Here is an 18,899-nt window from a genome sequence, read left to right as displayed (position 1 = left end):
TTTATAGTTTATTTAATTTACTTTATGAATATTATTCTCTCAAAATACTGGTTTAAAGTGTTAGATTTACTTTAATTATTTTCTGTTGATAATTAGCCTTTATAATAAATGGTCTTATTTTTATTATCTTGTGTTGATAATTAGTCTTTATAATAAATGGTCTCATAGTTCCTTGAGAGATGGACCTCGTGGTAATTTCCTTGAGATATGGACCTAGTGGTGAACTTACCCTTACTATAGGAACGGTCCGTGCACTTGTGAGTACTAACTTAGACACATCAAGCTTCTGGTGTTGTTGTCGAGGAACCATGTCCAAATTTTATAATATTGATTGATTGTCAAAAGTGTCTTATGTTTGTTTGTTTATTTCATATTTTGTGTTTTGTGTTTTCTTTATGTGTTTTTATTTTGTTTTAAGTTTTTAAATCTGAGACTTTCTTTTATTTTGTATACGAATAAGGAAAACTAAATCAATTGATTCATCAACTCAAAAGTTTGAAGAAAAATCAAAAGAAGGAGTTGAGATCATGGCAAACCCACCAAAAGAAGTATGAGCTAAAAGACAAATGGATATGAATGATTACGCATGGCGTATAATTGGTAACACTACTTCATGCATAGTTCTAGGTGATGCATCTAGGAATTATGAACTAAAGAACACTCATTTTAACATGCTTCCTTCATTTTATGGTATGCTTAGTGAAGATGCATTAACATTCACTAGAGAATTTTATGCTGTAGTTTATACTTTCCCATTATCTGGACTTAATGAGGATCAACTGAGAATAAGGTGTTTTCCTTATTTATTGAAAGAAAGAGCAAAGGCTTGGTTAATGACATTGCCTCCTAATTCTTTGAGAACTTGGGATGAAGTTTATCATAAGTTTATGAGTAGGTTTTACTCATATCAAAAGACCAAAGAATTAAGAGTTGAAATTTCTATTTTTATCAAAAGGATATTGAGTCCTTTCATGAATTATGGGATCGCTTCAAATCACTTCTATTGTAATGCCAACACCATAGATACCCACTTCCAATAATTAACTAATCATTTTATAATGGGTTGACACAACAATATCAACGCATAATGCAGCTGGGGGTGCTATGTTAGAAAAGACAGTATATGAGGTTTATGACATCTTTAAGATGTTAAGAGCCAATTCTCAATAAAAGAGTGTGAGGACAAGAAGAGTAGGAGTAAATGAAGTAGTAGTTAGTAGTGAGATGGCCATGCAACTGGCTGAATTGACTAAGCAGGTTAAGATACTTGCTTCAATAAAAAACAAACCAAGTAATGAGGTATGCAGTATTTATGGTATTTATAGTCATGGTGCTAATGTTTGTTCATCTTTTGATAATTATAGAGGAAAAATGTATGACCAAGTAAATTTAATGGATTTTTACCAATTCATGCATCCTATCAATGACCTTTATTCTAACACATATAACCTAGGTTGGAGAAATCATTCAAATTTTCTTTGGAGATACAATGACCAAAACCCACCACAATAATTAAAGACCCAAATCAACCTCATTGCCAAGACCAATATTCTCAATTTCAAAGGAGCTCCAATCCTTCCTCTTAAGATTAAGAACAAACTCTTCAATCTAACACTTCAATCATTTAGGATGGCTTCTCATGATAGGATGGAAAGAATGAGAAAAAGAAAGATTCCATTGAGGCTTCCACAAAACATTTAGAAGCTCAAATGGGACAAATTATTGAAGTTGTTCAAGAGCTCAAGAAAGAGAAACTATCAAGTCAACCTGAACAAGCCAATTCTATTACCATTATTAAAAAAGGTGAGGTTATTGATAATAAGATTGATATGGAAACTGAAGGGAATTCTTCTTCTTATGCATGTATACCTAAAGATGATGAATTACTAGAAATACAAATTAATGAGGAGAGCATGTAAAAGAAAGAAAAAGTAGAGCCTAATCTTAGGCTTCAGAAGAAAGAAAAGGAAGCATTTTCTAGACTTAAATTCCATAAGGCAACTCAGCCTTATAGACCACTTATTCCTTTTCTAAACCAACTTAAAGAGAGCAAAAATTATAAGCAATTTTTGAGAGGCTCTCTATATTTAGTACTAATCTACCTTTGTTGGACGTTATCAAGAATAAGCCAATTTATGCAAAGTTCCTTAAAGAGTTGAACACCAACAAATGGCGATATGCAAATAATGAAAAAGTACAAGTAGCAAGTGCAATATTTCAACATCAATTTCCTCTTAAGATGAAGGATCCTAGTAGCTTCACCATTGATATTACAATAGATGATAAAAAAGTTACAAAAGCCATGTTACATTTGGGAGCAAGCATCAATTTGATGTATGAACAACTTGGCTTAGGAGAGTTGAAGCCCACTACCATGGCTCTACAACTTGCAGATAAATCAATAATACATCCTAGAGATATAACGGAAGACTTACTAATTCAAGTAGGTAAGTTAATAATTCCGGTTGATTTTGTAGTGCTTGATATGAAAAACACACAACAAAGGATAAAGAGTAAACTATACTCCTTGGTAGACCTTTCATGGCAACTACTAAAACTGTGATTGATGTGCATAATGGAAAACTTACCATGATAGTTTTAGGAGAAACTATGGAATTTAAAGTGTTCGATTCTCTAACTTTATCTCCTAAATCTACTATTGATAAGTGTTTATATAATTATTTAGATTCTCTTATTTATAAAGAATTATATAATGATATTCCTTTCTTAATTGATAAGAGCTTTCGTGACACTTTAGATGTTTGCATTAAAAGTATGAAGCCATACTTAAAAGGAATGGCTTATGACCAAGAGATGGAGTGCATGGATGAACGCCCACCATGAGCATAATCAAGAATGTCTAGCTATAGACAATAAACTTAGTAATTATATTTTTATTTTTATGTATTTAAGTTATTTTTATTTTTATTTCCTTTCATTTTAAATTTTAGTGTTTATCTTTACATTGTAGACTTGCGAAGAAAATGTCGGCATACCCACCTTCTTTGATTCCCAAAAGACAATATATCTCCATATGGTAACATGTCAATTTATTTTTTTAATAATATACTTTCATGTTTAATTGATATTATGTTATTGTATGGATATTGTGTGCTTAATGTGTCAAACATTCTTTGATTATTAAGAAAATACTAATTGAGAATTATATAACTTTAGGCATGTCTCATTTTCTTGTAGGATTTAGGATTTAGTTCTTAATATGCTCATCATTAGTTAGGAGTTAGTTACATTTTATTTAGTTGATATTAGTTATTCTTAGTCTTAGTGATTTTTTTAGTTAATTTTTATTTCTATTTTTCCCCCTTCAAATTTAGCACAATTGTTTAACGTCGTTATGCTCGACGGAATGATGAAACATCTGAGTCATCCAAATAAGTGGCATGATTCAAAGGAAAACTAATGAGACATGAAGCAATTTAACCCTCATGGAAAATCTTCAATCTATGACCATTCACTTTGAAAATTTTATTTGAATCCAAGCTTTTAATTTCCACTGCACCATAGGGAAACACATTAGTAACAACAAATGGACCGAGCCATCGAGAACGAAACTTATTAGGCATAAGCTTCAATCGAGAATTATATAATAATACTTTTTTACCAATCTCATAATTAATTCCTTCTAAATTAGATTGTGCATCTAATTCTTGCTCATCACTAACACTTTCTTTTGCAGATACTTCCTACACAATTGGATCAATTATATCAATATGGCCAAGAGAATGTACATTGTTAGGATATTTTATTGCATCGAAAATATTAAATTTAACAATCTCTCCATCAAACTCTATGGAGAGAGTACCCTCATCTACATTAATCTTTGTCTTAGCAGTTTTCATGAATGGTCGTCCTAATAAAATCGAAGCTAATTTTGATGAGGAATTACCATCCATTTCCAAAATGTAAAAGTCGACAGGAAATATGAGCTCATTAACTTGCACCAAAACATCTTCAACAACTCCAAGGGGATGAATATAAGAACGATCAACTAATCGAATCACTACACTAGTCTTTTGCAAGTTATTTAGTTTCAACTCTTGATAAACAGAAAATGGCATGACATTAATGGAAGCTCCTAAATCTAACATGGCACGCTCAATTTTCGTATTACCAATAACACAAGGTAATGAAAACACACCTGGATCCTTACATTTTTCTGGCATGTTCTTTTGCAAGATAGCCGACACATTCTTACTTACCACCACTTTCTCCTTTTCCTTCATCCTTCTTTTGTTTGTGCACAATTCCTTCAAGAACTTTGCATATTTAGGAATTTGCTTGATAGCATCCAATAATGAGATATTTATCTCCACCTTCCTAAATGTATCCAAGATCTCCTTTTCTTGCTCATCTTCTTTTGGCTTAGCTAATCTGCTAGGAAAAGGAGGTAATGGAGTGTAAGATGAAAGAGATAGAGGAGGATCGAATTTTACCCCACGTGATGCTTTATGGAAGCTTCTTCTTCCTTTTCCTTTCTCGTTTCACTTTTCTTAAGTGGAATCTCCTTTCCACTTATTAGAAGAATTGCACTAACATTCTTCTTTGGATTTATCTCTGGTTTTCCAGAATTTTGAGCCTCTAATTTACTAACCGATATAGCCAATTGAATAATTTGATTGCCTAAATTCTGAATGCTTGACCTTATTTCCTGTTGAAATTGAAGAGCATTGTTAGCAAGATTTTTAACAATATCTTCCATGGACATACTTGAATTTGAAGCTTGAGGTTTTTGGAGAACTTGAGGTGGTCTAATGAAATTCTCGGAAGGATAATTTTGTTGTCCTCATTGGTTTCCATAGCTCAAATTCGGGTGATCTCTACATCCAGGATTATATTGATTGGAAAAGGGGTTATACTTCCTTTGAGGTTGACCAGTAAACCTGCCGAAAGCATTAGCCTCTTGCATCGAGTCTTGTTGCAATATTGGGCACATATCAGTGGGATGTCCTTGAACTGAGCATATTCCATAAACTTTTGCCATTTGCAATTGCCATATAGCCATTTGACGAACCAAAGCAGTTAAATTAGAAATTTGATTTTCAAGATTTTTAGTGCTTACCTCATTAACTCGCCTACTAGCTCCATCAGCTCTTGTACCAAATTGCTGAGAATTTTCAGCCATGTTTGAAATCAATTGCTTGGCTTCTTCATGTGTCTTGTCTACCAAAGCTCCACCATTTGCTGCATCAATCATACTCCTATCCATTGGCACAATCCTTCATAAAAGTATTGGGTTAAGAGTTGCTGAGAAATTTGGTGATGGAGGCAACTAGCACACAATTGCTTGAACCTCTCCCAATACTCATACAATGTTTCTCTAGTAAATTGTGTTATGCCACAAATTTCTTTTCTGATTATGGCGGCTCTTGTTGCAGGGAAAAACTTATTTAAGAACAATCTTTTCATCTCATTTCATGTTGTTATTGAACCGGAGGGTAGATAATCGAGCCAATCTTTTGCTTTATCCTTTGAAGAAAAGGGAAAAGCTCTAAGATTTATTTGCTCTTCGGTCATACCATGTGGCTTCATTCCGGAGCATACAATATGGAATTCTTTCAAGTGTTTATGAGGATCTTCACCTGCACATCCATGAAAAGAAGGGAGTAAGTGAATTAACCAGATTTTAGTTCAAAATCAACTGCAATATTAGGAAATGTAATACATAAAGGTTGTTGATTCAAATCCGGCGCGGCTAGCTCTTTGAGAGTTCTGTTCACCATATTTTCTGCAACTTCTTGAAAAATAGATGTGTCACCAATAGCCAAATCTATCTCTAATTCCTCTATGAGACAACTTTTTCTTTGCCTAGTCTCCTTTCTTAATCGACGCGCTGTCTTATTAATTCACGATTATATTGCAAATCAATAGCTTAAGAAGAACGAGTCATAAATAAATAAATTAAATAATGAGAAACTAAAATAGGTTCCCCGGCAGCGGCGCCAAATTTTGAACTGGTTGTTGAAGCCCTTCAAAATAAATTACTGATTTTCCTAAACTAACTTGTAGAAATAGTAAAACCAGATCGAATCCCAAGGGAACCAATATGAATAGCTTCTCAAAATTAAATAAAAATGGGGAGATTTTGAATGTTTGAACCAAAATTATAAATAAACAGAAAATAATGAAGGTTGAATATTAAAGTAAATAAAAATCAATCTTAACAAACTTCCAATTCAAGAGTGCTAATTCCATCCAATTGTAATCATGATCATAGGCTAAAATATCAATTTTCTATCAAGTACTTAGTCTACTTATTCGGAAAAGCCGCAACAAGTGTAAACTCTCCTAATATAATTGACTCAAACCCAGCATCCAAATGAAAACTTACCATTAGTCAACTGGGCACGATAGCGTTCCATATCAACTCAATGATAGCATTAAGAATAATGAGAATGACTAAACCAATATTAATTAATCGAGATAGCTGCAATTGAATTAACCTTGTTACTTTATTTCCCGAGAGCCTATCATGCAAGCTATGTAATTCGAAAGGGCTACAATCACACACACATGAGCCAACTCCTTGCTACTTGTATCAATCGTTCATGACAATTACGGATCACAAACTCAAAGTTTAGTAATAGAAAAATCAATATCAAAGTTGAGTCGTCAGTTCAATCAATATAAAAAATTCATAAATAATAAAAACAAGAAATAAAGAATACTTGAATTAAAGAAGAATTTTGTTAAGCACAAAGCCTCACAAAATCACAATTGGAATTTATTCATTCTTGAATTAGAAACTAAAAAACTTAGCCACACATGGTGGAGTAAAGATTCACAAGAAAAGAATTATAGGGAATAGAAGAAGAAAAATAATAAATAACCAAAGCACTCTCTGCCGTCCTTTACTTGGTAGAACTAGCCTCCTTATATAGGAAGTCAAACCTAAACCCTAATAAGATAATCCTTATAAAAAAGAAATAAACTTCCTATATGATTTTATCCCTATAAGGAAGGATAAGACAAAGGGTCTAAACAAATTAAAATCTTAAATAACATGGGACTCAGTTCTCTTTATCCAACACTTCCAAAAATAAAGGAAATTACATAAAAGTGGGTCCACCACAAATTTATCTTGAAAATTCAAAATTCTCTTCTGCAGATTCCAGCAGCTCACGGATTGTAAGGCATGGTCACGTCTTATTGAAAATGACCTTCTGCACAAATTTTTGCTCTTCCTCCAAAAGACTTGGTTTCTAACAAGTAATGCCTTAAAACATGTCTTTAGGTTGAATTCTACTCAATCCTTGATATTTCACCACCTAGGTTAGTATAAACGCAATTTCTATAATTAAGCACATTATCCAATCAAAATATAAGGGAATTTAACACAATAAGTATAACTACTTATGATCTATCAATTCTCTACAAATTTTTGTGCAATTTTCTCATATTTTGCCATCAATCAAGTAAGTCTTCTTCTTTATTTCCTAATTTCCTTTCGTTTTTAATTGTTAGTTTTTTTTTCCTGCTTATTTACTTGATATTATTATGCTTAATGCTCTTTTAATTTTTTAGTCTGTTTAATTATTTATTATTTTATTATTTTTAATTATTTTTTATTTTATTTTTAGTTTATCTTTAATTTTTAATTTTTAATTTCTATGTTGTTTGAGATATAGTTTAGTTGGTTAATTCTCATTATGCAATTTTGCCTTTTCTTTTATTCTGCCCTACACTGCTAAATTGTAAAAGTTAGTGACTATTGCTTACTAGTGTGCTGGAATACCATTGGCATTACTTCTCTGCAGGAATTAGAGGTTCAAATTTTTTGTTTAGAAATTTTTAGTTGTTATGTTATCAAAATTTCGGCTAAATTTCTGTGCTACTGAATTATTTATCTAGTATGAATGCGTTATTTTATGTGCTTTTGTTACTGACTAATACCTCTTTAGGTACAATGTCAGAACGCACCAGACAGCAGCCTCTATGACATGCACACTACAAGAGACGTTGCACAGGTGCAGACGCCTCTTCTTCACAGGAGTAGGGTCTAGCACCACCAAGGCCAAGACGGTCGGTGGCCGCAGCCCGGACCTCGAGACCTTTGGCATTACTGCCCCAGTGACCCGACCTGCACATCTCAGAGACCACGAGTAGCGCTTTCAAGCTCTTCGATGGAAGCAAGTCAAGACTAGATGGTGTATTGACTTCACCATGCTAGAAAGGGTCGGTCTAGCCCCGGAGGCCAGAGAGCTCTTTGAGATCCTACCATATGCTAGATTTTTCGACATCATCGAGCCCACCTACCGGGAGCTCATTATAGAGTTCTGCAACACCTTCTTTCTACAACAACAGATCACTGATTGGCATCAACCGGATGCCATTTCTTTCAGGTTGGGGGCAGACAGTTCTTGATGATAGTGCCTTAGTTTAGGATGTACCTGGGGCTATGGACTCAGCAGGAGATCATTGGAGAGGCCTACTAGGGGTGGTTATATATCCAACCCATCCCTTATGAGAGGATGTGGGATGAGATCGTGACCAGACCATAACATTAATACCCGAGCATCTCGAAGGCATCCAGCCTTCCAGACCGGCTCTGATATCTGCATACACTTATGATCTACACCATTACAGGCAAAAGGGAGAGCTTTGGGGTAGTGACGCAGAGTGATGTCTATAACCTTTGGGCAATATACCAGCGGAGGAAGGTGGATATGGGCTACCTCATAGCCAATCAAATTAGGACCTTCGGGAGGGAGTCCAAGAAGATTCATCTCTATTTTGGCTCCTACATCACACGTTTGGCTAGGAGGTTGGATGTTTTGGATGATTGTTTGAGTGAGCTGACTCAGATAAGGGATATGTTACCAGTAGGAGTCCGCCATATGATTAACATACGGATGGTGATAGCTTCACAAGGGCCCCTCGATGTTGAGTACAAATTAGTCAGTCGGATCCTGTGGGAGGTTAGGGAGGCTAGGGCTAAAGCACCATAAGACCCAGCTGTGGACGTACCAGAGCTACGACCTCGAGATTTACCTAACCTGACACGTGCTTTTGCCCCCTCTCTTGGTGCTTCATCTTCATACATTGCCAGCACTTCTAGTGCTCAGATAGGTGCTCTTGCAGATCACTTAGACAGGTTTTCAGACCTTTAGCAGGAGCACTTCACTCAAAGCACAGCTCCAGGGCTTTAAAGACATACATCAACAGCTCTTGGAGGGCTTCGAGAGATCAAATGGCAGCTCAACTCTAGCAGATAGCTGATTCTGGCAGGGATGATGAAGTGCAGTGATTCTTTGATGACTTGAGTGAAATTGAGCTGGACCTCAGCGATTGTTTTCCAAATGTGGCCTAGCCTCCACTAGTTCCAGCTGCCACTCAGGACTCTCCATCGTCTACGAGTTAGCTCATCTCGAGGATGTGCTGGTACCCCCACCAGCCTCACCTTCCACTCAGGACCCCCCACCGCCTCTTTGAGGACGCCTTGATTTTCACTCCACCAGCTGCAGTAGATGATCAGGGCAATCTTTGTTTAGATTTTATTTCATTTTCTATTTTTCTTTACTTTATTTTTCAAACATGTTATGTACTTAGTTATTATTGATTTTGCTTTCCTTATTTGTACTCCTCATGCGGGGTACCCGCTACGTTTTACACTAAGGGCAGTGTGTTCTTCAAGTGTGGGGTGGGTAAACCATATGTTCCTTTTTCTATGTTGTGATGTTCTTTTAGTGGTATTTGAAATTACTATCACTGATTATGTATATTGTTAGGATACTATGTCTTTATGCACTTAAGTATGCTATTTTTGAGCTGATTGCCAATTTGATTTATAGAATTTCAGTCACTTTTCTTTGTTGTACATTGTCCTTGGAAAACAATTAATGGTGTTTAATACATCAACTTTTTCGGGTTAAACCGGTGTTACTTAATTATTTCTTGAGTTGTCGAATTTTAACTTAGAAGGTTGATTATATCATATACATGTGTTTCTTAAGTGATGATTCAATTAATGATGTTGAGAATCAATTGCAACTAATGTCACACTTCAAATGTGAGATTTTGAGCCAATTGAGCATTCATTATACATATGTTTTTGTATTCCTTATTTGAGTGTGCATTGTACTTGGCTTTGCTTCTAGAACTTGCTTTGTAATGCTTGTTGAGTTTACATGAATTTGTGAATACCATGAGATGATTTGGGCAATTTAGGATTCACCACACTTGGCCAAAAGCCTACCCTTTGTGTTTCCATTAGCTAGCCATGGTTGAGCCTTTACCCTTTTCTTTATTTTACACCATTTCACACTTTACATCTTAGCCTCTTCATTTTATCTTTCCTTCACCTTTAAGCTAGAATTTGTGTGATTTGCTCTCTCTTATTTGGGACTAAAATGCCATTTGCTATGTTGGTGAATTTACTAAATCCTTTTGATATTTTAGATGCTCCCTTCAATCCAAATTATGTTTTCTTTTACTCTTTACTTTATTCAGTTATATGCAGCAGTTCTCTCATAAGCTGCTAGTCTAGTTTTTGTTAAAAAAGATAAAAAAAATTCTTTATTTGTTATTCTTTTTATTGGATTGATAGTATTTTCAAGCATTATTCTACAAATTGAGGATTTAGTGAATATGTTTTGTATTTTTAGGTCTTTAATCCTTTGAGCATACATTGTTATTTATTGCAAGAATTTCTAGCATTTTAACACTTCTTTCCCAAATCTCCATACCTTTACCTTAGCCCCATTACAACCCTATTAAAGACCCTTTGTTTTAGTAAGCGGGTTTTGTGCATTTGCGTTGAGGGATTTATTTCTCACCTTATATACACTCTGAGTGACTTGAGTGATCCTATGAGGCATTGGTTTTTAATGTCTGTTATTGAGTTGTTTTTTAAATTATTCATGCATTGATATTATCTCCATTCTTTACTAATAATTTGCAACTTGACCTACGATTGAGTTTCTTTTGAGATGTATTAAATGCTATTTGTTGTGACCTAGGGGCATGAACTTTGAGGACTTGCTGACTGCGGTTTTATGAGGTTGAGTTATTAACTGCTTGAGGACAAGCAAAAGCTTAAGTGTGGGGTGATTTGATATGCATAGTTTTACATATATTTGTTGGCATATTATTGCACATTTTCTTAGCATTTATTATGTTTTTATTCCAAGATCACCCATGTTTTGTGTCCTTTTATGTTCCAGGAGATTTTATAGGTCTATCATCAGTGCTTTAGTAATTTTAGATCAATTTCGGGAGAAAACGGACAGAATCAGAAGCTTTTAACCTTGGGTTGACTTTTGGGAAGTCAACAAGGCCCGTGTTGGAGCTCATGCAGAAATTCCAGGCCGTGTAGCTTAAGCACTTTGAAGCAGCACATTTTCCGAGGGTACCACACTCTATAGCATGGCCCGTGTCTGCTAACACGGGCAAGAACACGGCCCATGTTGGCTAACACGGGCATGCTCGATTCAGCTCATTCTGTCAATTGTAGTCGAACACGGCCTATGTTGAGGGACACAGGCTCGAACACGCCTGTATTTGCATAATGAATAAAAGGAATGAGCTAAAAAGAGATAAGGGAGTTCAGGATTGGCAATTTTGACTCTTCATCTTCCTTTGTAATTTTACTAGACGTGTTTTCAGGCATTTCAGGCGGCTTCCAAGAGACTCATTTCACCTTGGGATATCAGATTCATGATTCTAGGTTTTGGATTGAAGATTGAAGAGAAGTTTTGGAGCGAATCAAGAAGCAATCTGGAGATCAACTACAGTGTAGATCCAGACTTTGAACTGTTCATCCAATTCTAGGAAAAAGGTGTATATGTTTCAATTTCTTTATTCTGTCATTGTAATTGAATTCATATTTATTTTAGACATAACCATGTGTAGCTAGATTGATTGAACCCATTGGAGTTCCTTGCTATGTTGGCTTTGTATTGAATTGTTGAGATTGGTTGAGTTTCTTTTCTTGTATTTTTTTGCAATCAATAATATAATTCTAGTTTTTGTTACATTGATTGTATGGATTACTATTCATAGAACTCTTTTAGCAATTGAGAAATTCTAATTGAGTTTGGAAATTTAATTGCAAGAACATGTTAATTTTCACTTAAAGGTAAGGTTAATTAATTTGCCGGATTAAGAATTAACAAAGCTTAATAGAGGTGGATTAAAGCTTAAGGCTAACTTACTAATCAATCGCTATGAAGAGATTCCAACTTTAGGTTCTTAGGTTTAGGAATTCGGTTGTCTCGAGAGGGAAACCGAATTCAGTTTAGAATCCATCCACGGGTAGCATAATCGGACTCAACAATTTGTTATTCTTTGTTTGATTGCCTACTAGTTTAGGTCCTCTTTGGGTTTGTTTTCTTATCTTAATTTGTTCTCTTTGCTCATTTATTCTCGCATTACACTTAGAATTTAGTTTTTAGTCATTAGTAAATTTAGAAACCTTTGTTATTAATTTTAGGCTAGATAATAAGGAACGAAGTAGCAACTCTAGAATTTCACTTTCCCGAGGGATATGATATTTTTAATACTTGTCGTGGTGCTAGGCTGCATCGATAAGTTCACTGCCTTAGTTGTAGTTGCATAAGCATATCGCATCAAGTTTTTGCCTAAGCCACTCTTTCAGGTTTTTAGCTTAGCAGGTCAGTGTCTTAATTTTTGCCTAAACCACCCTTTGTGGGTTTTCAGCTTAGCTTTTATTTTTATTTTCTTGTTTTCTTTTCTTTTTTTCCTTTCTCTTTTGCAGATTTGGTTACGCAAAAAGCTTCAGATAATGACCATCCCAAGGAACATTAGCAAGTATGAGCCAAAGCACATGCATGTACAGTCCATTGCTACCCTATGAGATCACGAGGTCTGGATTTCTTAGATGAAAGGCATTCCGAACACACTCATCTGATGGACTTGCCCTTGGTGGAGAATTAGGCATGTCACTTTTATGGTGTATGGAAAATTTGTTCCCTTACTCGACTTACGAGTATCCACTTTCTACACACTTGCGAGAATCTACCGCCAGTATGGGCAGAAGCAGCAGATTTTGAAATTTCCCCTGAATTCGGAGGTCTCCCACTAAGATAAGAATTCTTGAACAAGATCGAGGCACTCTGGCCCCATCAAGATATAGAGCACAACCTTGATTTTGAAGGTGACTTCACCATAGATGATAACATCAAAGTTTGGGTCCGGCTTTAAATTACCACTTCACTTGGATTTGCAAGGTTCAAGAGGACTCGAGAGTTAGCTGTTGAATCTAGGAATGCAGATGTAAAGAGAAGAAGAAGATGATATATGCTTCTTTTCATACCTCATTTATTTTTCTTAGGCTTTAGCTTAGTCTTTTCTTTCAGTTAGTGCATAGAGTAATAAACAAACATATATATGTTTGATAAAATTCTAAACAATTTATTCATTTAGTAAAGGCCTAGATGGGTACATTTTGATTTCTCATGATACATCTCCTATTATCAGCTAGCCCTTTCAGATTTTTCAGCTGATTATTTTCTCTTTTATATGCCCTAATTTTGTCTAACCAGCCTTTTCAGGCTTTTTAAATCAACATGTTACTTTTCTATTTTATTTTTGTTTTATACATTGTATTTTTTTAGACAATCTAGGTTAATAGGCTCAGAGAACTCGTTTCCTTCCATATCTGAAATCTTAGTAGCCCCCTTAGGCATGATTTTTTTTTACCAAATATGGACCTTCCGAATTAGGCCTGAACTTCCCTCTTAGGCCGAATACAATTTTAATACCAAGTCGCCAGCTTTGATTTTTCCTTGGTTTTACTTTCTTATTGAACGCTCTAGTTATCTGCTTCTAGTATAATTGCATGTGGTATAGGGCTTTCATCTTATTTTCATAGATCAAAGCTAATTGTTAGTATATCTACTCAACCCACTAATGTTATGGTATTTCAGCCTCCAATACAACTCTCAAAGATTTCAGTTCTAATTCAACTAGTAAGACTCTTCAATCCCATAAACCATAGAGTATGAAGTTTGCCTTGTTGACATTTGCTCAATCGTTCGATATTCCAGAAGCACAAAAGGTAACTGAAACTACCAATCCTTGTGATTCCATACCATCTTTGATGGTAATTTCTGTAAGTTCTTTTTTGCTACTTTTACTGCTCCATTTGCTTGAAATCTATATGGAGAAGACCTATGATGTTCAATCTTGTATTCCACTAGCAAATCTGTTGTCTCACCCATGAACTGCATATTATTATTTGTCACAACATGATATGGGATCTCGTACTTGCAGATCATATTCCTCTCTATACATCTACCCATCTACCTTGCTCCCATAATAGTGAATGACTCGGCTTCAACCCACTTAGAGAAGTAGTTAATCGCTATGACTTTTCAAATGAGGCTTTTATCTTTCCAATGATATCACGTCAATTTGTAAAGTTCAGTTGGGGGTAGATGACTCAGGTTACTATAGAGCTGACACTCACGGCATTTCTTTACCAGGGCTATATAATCTTTTTCCATTGTTAACTACTAAAAACCTTGACGCATAATCTTTCTAGTTAAGACTATGTCGTTCATGTAAGGCCCGTACACCCCTTTGTGCATCTCTTCTATTACCACTTGAGCTTCCATTTTAGTCGCACACTGGAGTTGGAATCCTAGCGCCATCCTATAACATTGCTCCCCCATGGCTGATGTAGTTCCTGGCTTGGACTCATAGTGCATACCTTTCCTTCACAGCTGCTTCCTCTAGATGTTCCCTGTCTTATACAAATCTCTTCAGATCGTAAAACTAATGCTTCTCTTTTGGTCTCGTTTAGACTTGTATTACCCGATATCCATAATAACAAGGTGCACCTGATTTTACACTCACTAATAGTTTCATCGGAAGCTGCACGGGATTATCCCACATAGATGAAAGGATTGTCAGTGCATCTACCATTTGGTTCTCATCTCAGGTAAATGTATGAATGATCATTTAGAGAAGTTGCAAACCAAAGTCTTGAGATTGCTGACACATGGTTTTAACCTCTCTTCTTTCACTTTCTACTCTTCAAGGGCTTATTGAATTACCAGCATAAAGTCCTCGTGGAACATCAGCTGCTTTACTCCTGCTACCACGATCGCTTCTAATCCAGACAAACATGCTTGATACTCTACCATGTTAATTGTTACCTTAAAGTCCAATCGTGTGGCCATTAGTAGCATTTCTCCTTTAAGCATAATTAGAACTACTCCTAACCCTGCACCTCTCGCATTCATTGCTCCATCAAAGTACATCTTCCATTCCTAAATCTCGGTTGCCCCTAGATCTTCATCAGGAAAGTCTAGATCCCAAGGGTCATCTCTCTCGATTTCATTCTAAGCTAAGAATTTCGCTACATTCCTACATTTAACTACCTTTTTGGTGACGTACTCGATGTCGAATTCTGTTAGGAGTACTAACCATCTAACCAACTTTCCTATAAGGGACAGAGCTTCGAACAAATACCTCAGCGGGTCTATTTTTGAAATTGTCTACACCTTATAAGATTCAAAATAGTGTCTCAATGGGTCTATTTCGAGTATATAGGCACATTTGTTAAAGAAGTTTAATATGGAAGAATCAAAGAAAGATTCTTGTTCATGTCCCATAAAATATCTCTTTCCAAATATATGTGCCATAAACACTTGTTGAAAAAGAGGTTATTAATAGAATTATTTATGCAAAAGCATAATATTCTATTATGTATATATCTCATGTTATGTACTAGACTTTATGGTTATTCTATATATGGATTGTCAATCCCATAGAATAAACTCACAAGATAGATTCAATTTATTTTTATAAGGAAATCATGAGTTTTGGAAAGAGTTCCAAAATGATCATTCTTACGACTTGAGCTCGATACATCTCATTATATTTGAGGCAATATATGAGAGATATTTGGATCTTAATATTCTTTTTCAAGAATAAGGTATGGTTCTTAAATATTCTTGATCTAAAGAGTTAGATAGACAATAGAGCCAATTTCAAAGAACCAAGGACTCATTTATAATCCAAAATATTGTATTGAAGCATTACCAATAAATGACTTATTACTAGAATATAAAGATAAAAGAATACCCATTGAGGATAACAAAGTTGATCCTCCAAAAAAACCCTTTGACCTAGCAACAACATGATCATTATAAGAAAGAGTTCGGTATTGGATACCATGATGATTGGCTTTGATTGTGCTTTAGTGCAAGTGAGAGATTGTTAGAGTATGCCCTAAAGACAAAGAGTTAGAGATGAACAATTCAGATGGCATACAATTATACTAAAGGCATTATTCGACTCTAATGGTATGAGTAGTCGGGTATTATTAAGGAATAATTCAAACTGTTAGAGATGAACACCATGGAATGTAAACACAAATGTAAAAGAAGTTATAAAGTGAGTTTATAATGATGAGGTTCTCGTTACATACATTCCTAAACTTTATCCATAGTCAATGTTTGAACAAGAATTAGATATTGATCGTTGCATATTGATCAAACGCTTGAGACTACCATAATGTGTTATCATTTACTTGTGAAGTAAGCAATTTGTCTCATAAGGTTGATGAATAAGGATTTCGAGATAAGCATATGGGTGCTTGTTACAAGAACAAGTTCATTGAACATGATCCTACTGAGTAATCCATATGGAATTTACCCCAAGTGTCTATAGACAATACTCTTGTGTCAATCATGTAAGACGTGATCCTTAGACTTGAGATAACAGTATATTATTTATATGAGGATTACTATATTTTGATACTATCTTATGTTCTCCTATCCATGGAGCACTCAAGGGATAGTCATTGAGTATACTAAGAGTCATATGAAGAAAATAAGTTATCAATAAAGAATTCATTGCCCAATGTAATATGTCATAGGACCTTACCCTAATGATTCTTGATATGCTTTAACATGGAAATCCTTGGTCAAGGTTATTTGAATAAAGATTATGAAAGTCTTTCATAATCTTATTCAAGATGTTATATGCAATTATCAAGAACAAATATGATTGATTCAATTATAGAGTTGACACTTGCATCTATGCTCTATAAATCAATTGAGATAAAAGTACAATGAAAGGATTGAATTATATTATGAGATTGTTCATTGTAAAGGTTGATTAAAGCACTTTAATCCTTCCTCACATTTAGGTGGTCATGATGCATTGCCAGATGCCAATCTTGATCTATGAAATATGAATTAAGTTAATTAGAGAATTAACATTGAATTAAAAGAGTTTAATTCATAATTCATTACCAACATGTTAGGAACATTTTGGGTCGCACACAAATGGGCTTAAAATTGAGATTAAAATGAGACTTAAGATTGGGCTTAAGCCTATATACATTGAGCCTAATTAAAAGTTAATTAGTTTAATACATATTGGACTATGATATTCGGCTATAAGGACCCCATAACTATACTTATATATTAATTAAGTTGACTTAGTCTAAATAAGCCCAATTAAGGCCCAACTTAAGAGTAAGTAAGGCCTTGCTTGTTATAAGACTAGGTTAAATCCCATGTATAAATATGGAGTATGATGGGTGGCTAGGGATAGATGTATATGTGTGAAGAAGAATGATGCCACTAACACTTAATTAATTAGATTAATTAAGATTTAACCTATCTTGGAACTAGCATTCGCTCCTCATCTTCTCCACTATCTCTCTTATGAAGGACTGTTTATAGGAGATTCCAACTTTGAAGCTTGTGTGGATTACTATTAAAGGCTAGCCATTTAAGTAACTTTAAAGTGCATCAATCATCCTTGAAGAATCAAGAGTCAACAAAGCAAGAAGCACTACTCATTGGAATAGACGGCATACATCCTTTGCAAGCCTTCTCCATTTTTTGCTTGTTTTTATGTGTTATGACTATCTAAATCAATGAGATCCCTGGTGGGAATTAAGAAAAATTTTAAATTGCTTTTGTTGCATCTTTTCTTATGTTTTAATTTCAATTCCCAACAGATAATTAATCTAATAATGAGGAAGGATAATCATACCCTATTTCTTTAATAATTATCAGCATCCCCTAGAGTTTCCTAAACCTACTCCCATAAATAGAATAGTATGGTCTAGATATAGGATTAGTTGCATTCATTAAGCAACAAAGCTAAAGCAAAGAAAAAAAAAGGAACATGGATATGTAGAGAAGAAACCCTTAGTAAGCCACTAAGAAAGTACTCCCAAAATTAAATCCATTGAAGAAAGATAGAAACTTTTCTAAAACCCAAAAAAGGCAGAACTGGATTCTCATCCCCTTTTTGATACAATAGCCTTTTCAACTCCTAAGATTCACAGAATGATGATTAACGGTGACAACTTGAATGTTCTCTTACATCAACATCACTAACATCTCTTCTTTCCTTGCTTCTAATTTTTTTTTATGAAAGCATAGAGACTCTTTTAATGATTATTCTACAAAATCCACATGATTAGATTAGAATTTCTTTTCCATTGAACAATGCTGATTTTATTATTTTTTGAACCTGATTTAATTAGATTTTGAATCTGATTAGACTATTAGGTTATATTTTCCTTGTTTTTGTTAATTATACATGTTCTAACTTAATTTTTTCCCTTCTATGCATGTAAAATATCGATTCTAGGTGTAGAAGTTGAGGAAAGACCGTAGAAAGTCACTCCAAGCCTCTAGAGCTGATCGACTCAATGCACAGCCGATTCAGCTGTACGTTGAACTGATCGACTTTGTACATGATTAGGCTGACTTTTTATTTTCTTGATGTATTTTCGCAATTTCTAGCACTATAACTTAGTTTTAGAGTTTTCTTTACATTGTTTTAGTTGTAGGTGGGTTGTAATAGCTAGGTTTATTTCATACTCTTTTATTCTTGCCCTTTTCTATCTGTGATGGATGTTGAGTATATGTTGTGTGATTGCCTAATTA

At 34.7% G+C, this 18,899-nt stretch overlaps 1 non-coding gene across 1 annotated transcript; it reads right to left on the bottom strand.

Annotated features, from left to right (window-relative positions):
• Window positions 1–920: 920 nt before the first annotated feature.
• Window positions 921–1,027, bottom strand: LOC112534809. Its single transcript, XR_003079056.1, has one exon. It is a non-coding gene; the product is annotated as a small nucleolar RNA R71 (small nucleolar RNA).
• Window positions 1,028–18,899: the final 17,872 nt, after the last annotated feature.

This window comes from Ricinus communis, chromosome 4, assembly GCF_019578655.1.
Source record: "Ricinus communis isolate WT05 ecotype wild-type chromosome 4, ASM1957865v1, whole genome shotgun sequence".
Classification (NCBI taxonomy): domain Eukaryota; kingdom Viridiplantae; phylum Streptophyta; class Magnoliopsida; order Malpighiales; family Euphorbiaceae; genus Ricinus; species Ricinus communis.
Note: the sequence above shows the minus strand (reverse complement) of the source record. Positions and strands in the feature narration are given on the sequence as shown.